Genomic DNA, 11,914 nt, shown 5'->3' on the forward strand with positions numbered 1-11,914 from the left:
TACATGTGTCATTTTCATAACATCATTTAAGATGATCCTGGGGACACCTGATAAAATAAAAATGACACAGACATTAACAACTATAGGTCACTGTACGGCCTTCAACAATGAGAAAAGCCATACCGCATAGTTAGCTATAAAAGGCCCCGATAAGACAATGTAAAAAATTGCTCCTTTCTTATAAAATCCACATACCAACAAACAAATATGAAGCTAAGAAATGGAAAAATATTCAAATACTTAAATCATTCACAGGGTATCTACACGTCTCAATCTTCAAAATCGCTTATCTAAGAAAACTACCATTGCTAACATTTTTAACAATAAAAATTATGGAACGCCACGACTGCCTTATGTTAATAATCAGCATTATACGCAGTGTTCACAGCATTATATGAAGTGATCACAGCATTATATGTAGTGCTCACAACATTATATGAAGTGATCACAGCATTATATGCAGTGCTTACAGCATTATATGTAGTGTTCACAACATTATATGAAGTGCTCACAACATTATATTAAGTGCTCACAACATTATATTAAGTGCTCACAACATTATATTAAGTGTTCACAACATTATACGTTTTTTGTTGTATGATGAGATTGATGTATGATGAGATTTATGAATGATGAGATCATTCGGTAAACTTCGTTTTTTAGCGGAAATTACCGAATCCATAATTGGTAAATTACGGTAATGCCCAGCAAACAAATTTAAAAAGTTATTCAAATCATGTTATCATAAGGTAGCATACAATATTTAAAACTGATTGAAATAAGTAAGGATAAATGAAACTGAGAGGTGAATGATTGGAGTAGTTCTGTTCGTCGTAAGAAATACGAATGGCAAAATGTAAGTTAAATAATAAAAAGTTTATTTAATGAAATATCGTAGGAAAATTTGTATGATATATTCTCGAGTTCATTTCCTACTGAAGAAATTTAGCAAGGTGCCACTTTATAGTCCGTACTCAGTTTTATAAAGCTAAATTACCTTTTAAATAAAACAGTCAGCTTTCTATAACACATACACGGTGGGTATGGTTGTCCTGCGAGAGAACGTACTGTGCTGGTGATTCGGTCCTGACGGGTGCTGGTGGGTCCTGATTCTGTGCTGGTGGGTTTGTTTACATTGTATCAGAACGGCAATAAAACGACTGATTTGTTGCTTAATTTTTCTCTGATGCGTAATAAGTACCATGCAAAGTATATTACAACAATATTATATTGCAAAAGTCGTGCAAGTTCATTAAAGTTCATTCCTGACGCTGTGCTGGTGATAAGAAAAACGGTCCTGGTTCTGTGCTCCTATGTCCTGGTTCTGTGCCTTTATATTTTAGTTAAAAGTGGCATATATTCAAGATCATTGATGCTGTACTGTTATTGACTAATTAACTGTTGTCTGCTTTCTTGAAATTGACATTGTTATGAATCTGTTTACTGTTATTATGAGAGAAAAAATACCCCTATTTTTTATTCTTTTTAAAATTAACTGTAATTTTATTTATTGGCCTGTTAATGGAACCCTTCTTGCCCCTTTTTTAGATAAGAAAATATGTTTACGATTTTTGGGATTACGATCATTTTGCAAGATCACCAAAATACGTTGTAATTTATACAATACTTATATAAAGTAGATGATGTGGTATGTTTGTTGTCAATGGACAAATTTCCATAAGAAACCAAAAGGAAGTATGTGTTAACAACCATACGTCATTGTACGAACTTCAACAATAACCCATAAAATAAAAATGTAAAAGGTTTTTCATAAAAATGGAGAGCAAAAATATAGAACAAAGGACTTTCTGAGCGTTTGAATCATATGTCTTTAGCAGCTTAGAACACATTTGTTTGTGAACAATTGAGTGCTGACTATAAGAATGACAATAGTATTGCGGGTTTGTTTGTTGTTTTTTTGTGGGGGATGGAGGATAAGTTAGAGCGAGGTTACAGTGAAAGTTTTAAGCTTGGAATAGTTTCCCGTAAGATTTAAAAGTTGTATTTTATAATAGAAAAATGTATCTTACAGCTATTAAGAAGCACTTGCTGTATCTGTAAGATTTTTTCAACATATCTTTTTTGTCTGAACGGTTATCAGTTTTTTTTTCTTCGAACGTTCGATGGAACACTAAAAAAAATCACTATTTTATTAAAGGGCAGACTTGAATATAGAATGAAGACGAGATAACATAGAGAACACTAACAAAACTAAGATTTATTAGTTTTTTCATTTCAAAATTCCAAAATAAATAAATATTTTTGATAAAGAATTACAGGGGAGGAAGTGAAAAATGTGTCCTACTTCTATATTTAAATATTTTTATGAATAAAAATCAAATGTGCCTTAATTATAATTGAAAATGAGCAAATGGAAAAAATACCCAACAAAAATACACTTTTATTTTAATATTGGTAATATCACTAAGCTTTAAAGTTTTGTGTGTCAAACACACCATCTCTGTAGTAATGACTCCTTACTAAAATAATTCACTTCTCCATTTTTGTTTCAGCATTTTTTTATATTGTGAATTCTTAGTATTATTATATTAAAATGTAGCCTTAATTTATATTTAAAAAACTGAATCTAAAGCCAGATAAATCAAACATTTTTGTTTCCATCTATCCGTTTTCAGGACTTTAACAATCAACGTAAACACGCCTGGAAAGTAAAATGTGTACTCGGCTGTCTGTAATCGACCATTTTTAGACACCTTCCTAAAAACAAGCCGGGGGTGGGGTTCAGAGATCAAGTACTTAGATCAATATTTTATCTGTTCGTGTATGGTTTATGACCCCTTCCTGTGTCCTGTCAATAACGAAAATGTGCAAACTGCAATAGTATCAAAACAGCACAGACAATGAATAATAGAGATATAATTTTGTACATGTATCACGGAGAAACTTCTTGCAAAGCATTATTATTTATAGTTCATTATTGTATTTAGTAGAAAAAGAGAATTTGGTGAAAATAAAATCACTATTTTTGTAGAAAATTCACAGACCTTTGTACAGAGATTTTTGTTATGTTTAGCACTGGATCAACACAAGGGTACATTATCCTTAAAAATCTTTTTAAAAGTATTTGAAACTAACGTTTGCTTTGTTAATTGTGCCTTCAATTTCAAAAATTAAAATATCTCGTAACTTCATACTTCCAATTGAGTAAAAAACAAGTATATAAGTTTAAAAAAGAAATTCTTAGATTAAACACCTAGATTTAACGTTAAAAAGTCATAACAGTTTAAAACAATATACAAATCTACACACACAAACAACTGGCTTAATTTCAACTGATTATCAACCCGAATCGCTATAAGATTATATAATTTATAAGCTCATCTGTGTCGAGGGGTCGTGTGAGGTTCAGTTATTGTCCTGGTGTCCATATTACAATTTACAAGACCAAATGTTACCAAATGATTTTTCAAGAGTGAATCTAGGAAAAACAATATTATACAATTACTGTCTTTTGGTGAGGTAAATGTGTGGTTTTATTGACTTTTGAAAAACTGATATTCACTGAGGCCAACGGCCGAAGTGAATATCAGTTTTTCAAAAGTCAATAAAACAACATATTTACCGAACCAAAAGACAGTAAATGTTTTATTCCATATTCCGAGAGAAATTATTGACAGTAATGGAAAATATTTAACCAAAACCAATTGTTCATCAAACGTTTTTTTACCAAAATTATACACGTAAAAGCACGCGACGTTTTGCGCGGTGAATATCCTTTTTCCGCAGGTGAATATGCTTATTTATTCAAAATCCCATTCATATAGAAAAACCTCCTAATATTTTATCAATATGGAATAATCATCAACATTCGTTTTTCAATAATGTGTGTCTTTGTGTTATTATTTTATGTAATAAATTGTTGTGTTGGTACACCACTGTAGCAATGAAGGGGGAAATGATGAGGGTTGGTTGGGTGGAAGTGGGGAGGGGTATGCGGAGCGCTAACATACATGTCTATGCGGCATGGGCTTTGATCATTGTTGAAGCATCAATGTAAGGGGCATTTAATATCTTAATAAAACTATTCTTATTTTAGATACTATATATTGTTATCTGATATTGGACGAAAGATGTTGCCCTTTTATGTAATTATTTAATACAAGTTACGATCATTTGAAAACACATATTAAACAGTCATATGGATGCACAAAAGCTAAAATAGGAGTCATAGATCCTATTGACAACAATTATCTGTCCAATTTGATTGATTTTGTAACATTTGTTTCAAATATGACCAACTTCTTATCCAAAATCACCAGCACCGTATCAGGACCCACCAGCACAATGACAGGACCCACCAGCACAGTATCAGGACATAAGTAAATTGAGAAAATGCTAAATTTTAATAAATTGCAATGTTTTTTCACAAAATAGTTTTGTCTTGTGGATTGCGGTGTATAAAGCGGACTCTATGAGCATTTTTATTTTATTTTTTCAGTTCGAGATTTTCTGAAAATGAGCATTTTTGTGTTACGCTTACTGAAACAGTTTAGAGGGTCAACTTTTTAATGGTTTACAATATGAACCCATAAAAAAACAAAATTGAAAAATCTCCACTGTTTTCTTTAATTTTTTATGAGTGAAAACGTCAAAAATCATCATTTTCGACTTTGTTTACATTTTTTGATTGATCACCAGCACCCGTCAGGACCAAATCACCAGCACAGCACGTTCTCTCGCAGGACAACCATACCCACCGTGACATAGGTGCCATATTACGCTAGCTGATATATGTCATGATAGAGTCATTTTTGGCATCGATTTTCAGAATTTGGCATTTTTACATGAATAAGTATCTAACAGATATGGAAAATGCAGTTTAAAGCATTTCACTGTAGGTGTTAAACATAACTTTACATCAATTATTCCATTTTTTTACACGCTTTTTAGCACGGCAAGTACTAAGATTGTCTTCTAAATATGATCAGCAATCTTATATAGAAATTTAAACTTTCATAGAAAAATTTACCCTTTCAAGACCCTGTTTAACATTTTATTTAAAGTTATCATCTCTTATGAGAATTGAGTTTGTGGGGATGAATAAAACGTTTACTACGTTTGTTCGTCAGTTTGCACGGTACATACATGTATATATATAAAAGTGGTATGCTTGCCAATGAAACAACTTTCCACAAGAGACAAAATGACATCACAGAAATTTTAAACAGCTAAACGGCCACAGTACGACCTTCAACAATGAGGAAAGCCCATACCGGATAGTCAGCTATAGAAGGCCCCGAAATGATAAACGAAAAATATTCCTAATTTATGTACAAACAAACGATCGAAAAACTAACATGTATATAACACATTAATTAACAAACGACAACCACTGAAATAAAGGCTCCTCCTGACTTGGGACGGCCACATATATGCAAAATGTGGCGGGTTTTAACATGTTAGCGGGATGTTGGTATCCTCCCTCTAACCTGGGACAGTGGCGTAACAGAACAACGTAAGAACGAACTATGCAAATCAGTTGTAAAAGGCTTGTTAGTTTTCTCGTTTGAATTGTTTTACATGGTCGTATCGGGGCCTTTTATAGCTGACTATGCGGTATGGGCTTTGCTCATTGTTGAAGGCCGTACAGTGACCTATAGTTGTTAATGTTTGTGTCATTTTGGTATTTTGTGGATAGTTGTCTCATTGGCAATCATACCACATCTTCTTTTTTATATTAACTCATTAGATGGGTACAAATATAAATACATATATGATCTAACAAGAAAATAGAGTGAACGTGCATGTGGGCGGGTACTTGTATATCCCAACAATAAAAAGACACTATAAGTACTGATCTGAGAGTATATATATCTAATATAGTACCATGCTGTTGATTAAAAATAACATCACTCCAAACCCTTTTGTTTTCCACCTAATTAATATTGCCAATAATTAAGAAGTTCCGGGTCGAATCGATACCAATAATATATTCACCTGTTAACTATTACATTATTTGTACGTTCCGCATCTGACAGGATCTGAAATTCGGCAGTTTATTTATTTCAAAAAATATTCGTGTATTGAAAAATTTGTGTAAATTAATTAGAATTATCAATATAGAAGTATGTTCTCCAGGTTGATCAACAATCTGTCATTCTTGTTGCTCGTTTTTGTGCAAACTTGTCATGCGCAAAATCTGTATGTTATTGTATGTAAAAATATCTTTCTTTGTACCATTTACTTTGTTTTATAAGAAATAAAGAATCTTGAATCTTGACAGGAGTACCACGAAACGCTGTATTTAAGATTTTGCTATATACACGGGTCGTAATCACAGGGTTGAAACTACTTAATTCAATCATTGTCACATTGTTCCCGATTGTAGTACTTTAATCAGTATGACTTTCTAAGATGACAATACGAATAATGAAAATCTGGACTTAAAATAAGGCGTATAGGTACAGCATGTACAGTTTTCAATTTGTTAGACGTAAAACAGCGAATCAAAGATTCAATTTTATTCATAACTCATAAAGGACAAAACTGTTGATTAAAAAATACTCCTTTCCAGAGACTCTTGTTTTCCAAACAAAATCAATAATACCAATATTAAATTGACAAGTTCCAGGTCGACGGGTTCAAACAGAAAGATGTTAAAAGCAGAGAAAACTTCATCTTATAATCGGCATGACTTTATCAGATGACAATACCAATATTAAAATAAGGCTTACGCATAGTTATATTCTTTAATTCAGTCCACAGACCCGCGATATCACGGATGTGTTCTAGTAAATATATATACATATTAAGTTGTGAATATGGTGAAACTAATCCTCAAAATAAGTTTTAAATGCCCTGGTGTGGAATAAACTTGGGTTAAATTGATCATACTTCTTAATTTACTTATTTCAATCCGTTTTAAATATTGTATACTGCCTTAATGATCACATATATAATAATAACTGTTTAAATTTGTTTGCTGGGCATTAATTTACCGTAATTTACCAATTATGGATTCGGTAATTTCCGCAAAAAAACGAAGTTTACCGAATGATCTCATCATTCATAAATCTCATCAAACATCAATCTCATCATACAACAAAAAACGTATAATGTTGTGAACACTTAATATAATGTTGTGAGCACTTAATATAATGTTGTGAGCACTTAATATAATGTTGTGAGCACTTCATATAATGTTGTGAACACTGCATATAATGCTGTGAGCACTGCATATAATGCTGTGATCACTTCATATAATGTTGTGAGCACTACATGTAATGCTGTGATCACTTCATATAATGCTGTGAACACTGCGTATAATGCTGATTATTAACATAAGGCAGTCGTGGCGTTCCATAAAAAATGGTTACCCTTCTATCGATAATTGTCATGCCACAAAATGACTTACATGACCCCGTCTTTGTACCAACAATACGGTAAGGTCAACGTTTAATGGTCGCACATGTTCTTTAAATTTTGAAACTGATATTACTTGAAAAACAAACAGCATTATTTTTACTCATATGAAACAAACCGGGATGCGGTTTTCAGTACGTAGGTGAAACTGGACGATATTTATCTAAACGGACGCAAGAACACCTGTATCGTTTTAAAAGACCCAATAAATTCTAAAGTATCATTTATCAGCATCTTAAGAAACACAATCAATCTATTAAATATTTGACAGTTCAACCTTTAGAAGTAGTAAATAAGCAGCCAGCTGGTGAATCTCATTCAAAGTTTGTACGATCACGTAAAATAATTGAATTAAATTGAATTAACAAATTACAGTCTACCCTCTCGGTCTTAATGATAATATCATGGGAATTGGTAATATATCAAGAACCGATTCTGTTAACATTTTGGATATAGTTTCTAAAACTGTTTGTAAAAATCGTTCTCATGGACGTAGAAAAAAACGCAATAAAAAAAAAATTCAGACCAATCATACAAATATTTCGGACATAACTTCTATTTCAAAATACAACGGCAGTCATTATCTGTTATTACCAAGCTCCGTTCTTTACCTATAAATGAATTAAATTAAATTATAGAGGTAATCAACACAATTTTATATTACAGTCCTAATCGTTCAAATTCTAATGGCATATTGTTATTCGAAACAGTTTCCCAAAATTGATCGCCCTAAAAATCATAAAAAAACATTTTTTTAAAATACAGTATGTCAATAAAGGTTTTTATTTTGTAAATATTGCCGGTATTTTTAACGACCATTCTGTTAAAGACCAAATTCCTGGATATTGTGATTATACTGAACTCCCTCTTATTTGTTATATTTACAAGAAATCTACCCGGAAATATATGTTTGATTATAGCCAATTGTGTAAAGATGTAAATATCATTGAAAATACACATATGTCATGTAATTGCAGTAATTCCTAATACATTTTTGGCCCCATTTCCCATGTCATAACAGGAGACATTAACATCGTTCGCGTCCGAGAGTTAAAATCATTCCTCAGTCAACTATTAATTGGAATGAGCGTCGTAATATCATCCACTACTCACTCCGTACCTACTGTTTGAAATGGGTAAAACGGAGAAAAGCTGACAAAAAATCTTTGGACTCTTTTTTTAATTCAGTAATGAAGATAGTTGATATTCGAATACAACATTTTAAAGAACATTTGACTCTTAACAACAACCATAAAACCCCTTTTTTGCGTATCAAACATAAACTTAAAGAACTAGCCAAGGAATTTATTTTTGTTCCGGCTGATAAAGCTGCTAATAATATCATTATTATTTGACTTAAATTTTTTATTGAGGTTCTGCAAAAGGACATGACCATTTCGCCAACATTCCTACTGACTTAATTTTCAGAAAACGACATCTGTAACAAACACAAACTTTTAGCTACTTCTTTACAAGCAGAACCAAATACAATGAAAGTCCCAACTATGTACTGGCTTCCGAAGCTACATAAAAAACCTTACAAATTAATATAGATTTATTTAATCTTCAAGCCATTGTTCCAGTACTAAATTATCTATTTTACTTACTATTACACTTGGTACATTACAAAACCTGATAATGAATTGTTCAAATAAGGCCTTTGAAAATAGTGGAATTAATTACTTTTGGAGCGACAAAACCTCGTTGGAAGTACTTGATAAATTGCGTGCATATATTGGTAATTTTACATCTGTTCAAAGTTTTGATTTTTCTACCCTATATACCACTTTGCCCCATATTCTTATATTCCTAAGAAAAAATCACATTCCTAATTAATTGGCATTTAAAAAGTCAGAATGCGAGTACATATGTTCAAACTCTTTTAGGTATTTTTTAAAAGCAATAGACAAAAGAACTGGCAATTTGGGTTACAATTTATGACTATAAATTAGCAAAGACCCATCGAAACAACATTTGATACAAAAAAATAATAATACTTTAAGATATTTGGATGATATATGGGTGCTCAATAATGACGTATTTATTCTTAAAAAATTTATCCTGTTGAACTTACTCTAAATAAAGCTAATACTATCATTGACCACTGCCCTTTCCTCGATCTTGATATCTATATCATTAACGGGAAGCTTACTACAAAAATTCATGATAAAAGAGATGATTTTTCATTTCCTATCGTAAATTATCCATTTTTAGATGGTGACGTTCCCTTGTCACCATCTTATGGTGTTTATATATCTCAACTTGTACGATTCATGTATCGTTCACGCTCGTGTATGTAACAAAGTATTAGATTTTAGCAAGAGAAAAGAAAAGAGGGACGAAAGATACCAAAGGGACAGTCAAACTTAGGTATTACTGAAAAATTATTACACCAGTGTTTTCGATATCACAAACTAGTCAAAAAAATTACTAACTTTTATCATCGGTATAAGGAAATAATTCGTAAATATAACTCAACATGCAGACATCTTATACGTTCAGGTATTTCACATCCCATCTTTTATGGTAATATACTTTGCACAGCACAACGATGTCAGTTTTCACCTCAAAAGCTTACAAAACCTTTGAACAGAATTATTAAGAAAGGGTATATAGTTACAATTCTGTTGCCAGGTCATTAAAGATTGCATATTTTGGCTTTAATATTGATAATAATAAAAATAAATGTATAAACAGAATATTTGTTTTCTTATCCCAGGCAAAGATTACCTTATAGCCGTATTTGGCACAACTTTTTGGAATTTTGGATCCTCAATTCTCTTCAACTTTGTACTTGTTTGGCTTTATAAATATTAAGATTTGAGCTTCACTGATGAGTCTTATGTAGACGAAACGCGCGTCTGGCGTACTAAATTATAATCCTGGTACCTTTGATAACTATTGTAAACGACATTGAAATTATGTCACAAGAAAAAAATTCTAAACGAAGAGAGACATTTCTATAAAAATGTGTACTCATTAAAAGAAGACCCTGATTAATTCAGAATCTGAGTGGGTTAAAGTTTTGAAAACATTTTAAAATAATAAAAGCCCTGGTACAGACGGGCTTTCTGCTGAGTTTTACAAACTTTTCTGGATTGATATAAAAAAAAATGTTTTAGAAAGCTATGAATATTCCTTCGAAACCAAAACCCTCTCAATAGACCAAAGACGGGTATTCTTACTCTTATTCCAAAGAAAGATCAAAATAGACCATTCCGAACTGGCGTCCCTTTTCTTTTTTTAAATTTTGATTATAAATTATTAGCCAAAATTATTGCGGAATGAATGAAATCATTTCTTCCAAAACTTATAGATTCGGACCAAACGGGATATGTGGCTGGTAAATACATTGGTGAAAATTTACCACAACTCATTGCTGATATTGTATTGTTAACTACTTTAAAGAATTATCCAGGGCTTATACTACTTGTCGATTTCGTATAGGCGTTTGATACGCTAGAATGGAAATTTATTCAAAAAGCATTGGTTTGTTTTAATTTTGGTAGAAATTTTCGGAAATGGGTCTTAACTTTATACTCAAATATATCTAGTCTTGTCGTTAATAATGGATTTAGTTCTAGTCCATTCACAATTAAGAGAGGTGTTCTACAAGGGTGTACTTTGTCTCCTTTTTTATTGATTTTGGCCGTTGAACTACTGGTATTCGTAAGAACAATCACTTATCTGGTATAAAATTTGGGGATACTAAATTTAAAATTTCACCGTTGGCTGATGATACCACTTGTTTTTGAAAGATGTATTTTCCGCGCAAATTTTATTAGATTCCTTTAACGATTTTGAGAAGTGTTCAGGATTAAAAGTATTTTTTTCTAAAACAGAAGCAACATGGATTGGAAGAAATAAATTTAACAAAGAAGGTTCCTTCCTATTAAATGAACTGATGGTTTTAAAACCTTTGGTTTAAAATTTAATGCTTTTGAAGAAATGGTTTGTTCAAATTTAGATCCATGCATAGACAAATTGGAATCAATAATTAAACTGTGGAGGATCAGAAACCTCTCCTTGATTGGTAAAATTGTAATTCTTGAATCACTTGCAATATCGAAGCTTATTTATGTCAATGCATCTACACATGTACCAAAATCTTATGTAATTAAAATACAACGTGATATTATTAGTTTTTATGGAATGATAGGACTCCGAAAGTTAAATCGGAAGTTATTCAAAAGTCTCCTAGCGAGGCGGGCTGAAAGCCCCAAATTTTTAAGTACAGCTGTTATCCTTTCGTATTATGTGGGTAAAAAGATTTCTGTCAGAACATGACTCCAAATGGAAACATGTTTCCAAGGTATTTCTCCCTTTTTGATTTAGAGGGTTTATTCATGAGCAGATGTGAATTTGAGTTTTTAAATTTGAAAGCACCTCTTTTATATATAGAAGTGCTATCTGCTTGGAAACGTTTTAAGGGTATTTTCATCCCTTTAAATGCATTTTTTGTTAGAAAAGGATTTGTTTGGTTCAATTTGTTTATCAAAATTGATCAAAAGAGTATTTTTTACAGATCTTG

This window comes from Mytilus galloprovincialis, chromosome 5 (assembly GCF_965363235.1).
Source record: "Mytilus galloprovincialis chromosome 5, xbMytGall1.hap1.1, whole genome shotgun sequence".
Classification (NCBI taxonomy): Eukaryota; Metazoa; Mollusca; class Bivalvia; order Mytilida; family Mytilidae; genus Mytilus; species Mytilus galloprovincialis.